Below are 4,028 nucleotides of genomic sequence, written 5' to 3'. Positions count from 1 at the left end.
AAAGAAAGCTGCCTTTGCAGCTGGCGAGAAAAGAAGAAGTAGAAAATAAACGGACTGGTCAGGTTGGGATCAGAGTTTGCACTGAGGTTTTATTAAACTTAAAGATATTTGGTGGAATGCGGTAGGTGGAGAATAAGCTGCCTTTGGCAGCATGTGAAGTAAAAGCAGCACTAGGCCACTTGCAGCGTGGAGCGCAGAAATAAGAAACAAAAAGAATAGGCACTTGCAGCGTGAGTGTGGTGGGTGAGGCATTAGCCTCGGGAGAGTGCAGCCTTGAAAAACCGAGTGCAGCCTTGAAGAGAGGGGGGAAAAGAAGAGGAAAGGGGAGTGAGGGAACGCGGAAAAGAAACGGTGAAAAAGGAAAGCTGCCCTTGGGCAGCGTGAGGATAACAAGGCGCGGGAGGGGTGAGTACGAGCAATAGTCCACACAGGCGCAGGAAACGGGAGAGCAGGGAGAAGACGCACAGCGCCAGCGCAACGGAAATAAGGAGAGGCAGAGAGAAGGTCAGAGGCGCAGGAAAGGAAAGAAGGAAATAAGGAGAGACCAAGAGAAGGCAGGGAGGACGCCAGTGAAGAAAGCAGCAAGCTGCCTTCTCTCTCGGTTAAATCTTTCCAAACTTATATTTTATTTCTGTTTTAATAATGTGTAAATAAACTTATTTTGGCTAGAGGTTAATTCAAAGCCATGAATATATTTGTAATATGATTTGATTACCTTCAGTTGTGATTTCTGAGTTGTGATTTAATTTGCTTAACTGCTTGATTGATAACTTATTTTTGTATGTCGATTAAGGATGCATACTTAATTTACATGCATGAATTTGATGCTAGAATATAAGTGAGTTTCACCTAATCGTTATGAACTTATATTCACAAGTAGTGAAGGTTGCTAGTCACAATCACGTTAAGTAAATTCTTGGCATAAGTTTCATGCAAATCATAGTAACGAGTGCCTCGTCAATGCTTATGTTTTTCATAGAACTTAATGATTCTTGCTTGTATCTCTATTATGCAATTCATGTAGGGAACGTGTAGGGAATGTTTTGGGTTGTTGTATGCAATCATCCAACCCAATAACTTAAGGAAAACTTGAAGATTAAAAAAGTGCTGTTCACGGTTAATCTGAAGTATTGTGATTTACAATTTATTGAAAGAACAACTGAAAATCAATTTAGGTTGCATATGTGTCATGTGTGGAGAAGAACCCTCTAGCTAGTCCGTCACCTATCCTTTCACCTTAATTTCATGTTTTTGTCAATTCTGTAATTTATTTAAGTTTAATTTACGTCTCGTCAAAACCAAACCCCCCTCATTATTAAATTATATTATTTAGTTAGTTTTCATTGTTGTTAGTCTTTTAATGCAATTTCCGTCCATTTCAGTTCCTAGTGTCTAATTTGATTGTTTTCATTATTTTGAGTCATTCTAAGTGTGTTTCGAGTTATTAGAGTTTTTAGCCTAGTTTTGTGTCCTTGAGTCTTGTTTAATATTTTTAAATTAATTTAGAATAGATTAGCAATCCCTCCTAATCCCCGGCCTAGAACGATACCCTACTTACATCTATACTACAATTGTCAAAAAGAGGGTTTAATTTGTGTGTCAAGTAATTTTCACATCACCATACCCAAATCGAAAATAATAATTGTCATCATAAACAATTCCAATAGGGAACAGTGCAATTTCTAATCATGCTAAAACCACAAAATGGATGAACACACCACTTCTTCCAAGGTCTGGATAGTTTGTTCAGACTAGGCAACAATTTGAGAATGAAATGTGGTACTGGCCAACAACTTAGTACCCATGGCCTTCGAGAAGGCTTCACAAGACTTGGAAGTGAAACGGCGTATCCCAATGAGGTACAATAGTGATGGCACACCCTATAACCGAACAATGTGATTCACAAATCCTAAGCGAGCTGATTTATTGAAATTTTCTCTCGAATTTAATGAAAGGCTATGTCGAGAAGGCTAAAAGAACACTCAAGAATTTAAGGGTCAAATCAAGTCCATCAAATCTAGGGTACAAGATAATTGGATTGAATACGTAACTTTGATGCAAGAACACATGTGAGTACCTAACTTGCTTATGTGGTGACAAGTTGAGATGGTTAAGTGCAGAGTCGACTCGATTGGTAGTCTAAAGTAATCTGACAGGCAAGAACTTAGACTTTTTCCCATTCTAATATTCACAACAACTTTTTACAACGATAACCTTAGGGATATTCAATAACCAGTGGTAATGATTCGCCCAATAAGGTATTAATAGGTGATTGAATGACTAATGGTTTCTGCTAAAACTTTCAAACTTGAGTGGTTTTCCTAAACAGTCTGTCTGCTTTATAAATGATACAAAGTGTTGTAGGGTAAACACGAACTCAAGGTTGACTAGAATTCCTTCCAGTACCATGAGGTGAATCTGGGATTATAGTCGAAATTGATATTAATCGAGACGTCAGTCTAACAAAGTCTAGAATGAAGAATTATGCCAAGCGGTCGAAAGTATAGTCCTCACGGACTGGTAGATAATATGCTAAGTGAGTTGATCAACCAATACAGAAACGTCATCATAGTCTCCACGTGTACAAGGTTGTTTGTATAGAAAATCTATGGTGGCATTTACCTGTTTCCATTCGCATCCCCAAAGGGTCGTCGACAAATAAAATAGACAACCATGGAAATTTCTTCCCACCTCCAAACAGGAATAAAGAGAAATTGAGATAAGTTTGATAACTTCCATCTTTCCGCTTCCACTTACTAGTAAATCAGACATTTCCTCACATATTCAACAATATCCAATTCATACAATACGAGTAATAAAATGGACGAAAACAGTGGTACAATTTAGTACTACCAGCATGCATAACATACGCTAAAATGTGAGCCTCATCAAGAAATTTTCCTTTTTCACAGCTTCATTACCCTTAGGCAAATACAATTTGTTTCTTATCAACAGAGTTCCAACTCCTCGGACTTTCAAATCTCATCTCATGTCACCTGACACTTGCTCCTTCAAACTTGCACATTACTGATCAAACTCTTGGGCTTCTTACCTGAAATCTACCGATACAGGTTTGACTTAGAAGTGAGCTGACAATACTCACCATGGATCGGGCACCAAAGTGAAGCCAATTCCTCGAAAAGAAAATAATAATGGGACATGGATAGCTCGAATAAAGGTAAGTTGTCCATGGGATTTCTAACTAAGAGCATCAACTACGACATTTACTTGACCAATATGGTACTAAAAAATGCAATCAAAATCACCAATGAGTTATGTCCACCTCTTTTGTCTCAAATTCAACTCTTTCTGTGTGAAAACACACAACAACTTCTTTAGTCAGAAAGGATACAACACTTCTTGTTGTAGAGAAAACATCACCAGATTTTAGAGCAAGGGAAATTGTTACCTGCTCTAGGTCATGAATAGGATAATTCTTTCCATGAAGTTTGAGATGTCCAAGAGCATAGGCGATGACCTTCCCATGCTACATCAGAAAACAACCCCAAATATGACAAAGATACAAAACAAGAGACTTAAAACTCATCACCAACTTCAAGAAAAGCAGGGATGGAAGCATGAGTAAGATGATGTTCCAAACTCCAAAATGTTCCATTCCCAATTTTTGTCCCACATAAATTTCTACAAAGAAAGGGTGTCATTAGGTTTTTCAAGTAAGATGGTAACCATTGACTCAAGGTCGTAGATAGGATGGTTCACTTCACGTGGTTTTAACAGTCAAAAGGCACACGAGTTACTCTGTGAAATCGCATCCTTGAATTTCACTATTTAAAATTACATAGTTACGTATTATTGATTTCGATGTGTTTATATTTGCGGCGCATAATTTTTTTGTAAAAGGACAAAAATGCCCTTAATGGACTAAACAGAATTTTCGAGTATATATTTGATGTGTATATATTTTTCCACTTTTCTTTATGTATTTGATAGTACTCGTCGATACGAACGCATAACCGTAAACGGAATGTGATTTGGAGCTATAACAAATGAAATATAAATGAGTAAAG

The sequence above is a fragment of the Malus domestica genome, chromosome 05 (assembly GCF_042453785.1).
Source record: "Malus domestica chromosome 05, GDT2T_hap1".
NCBI lineage: Eukaryota > Viridiplantae > Streptophyta > Magnoliopsida > Rosales > Rosaceae > Malus > Malus domestica.
This window is presented reverse-complemented; position numbering follows the sequence as displayed.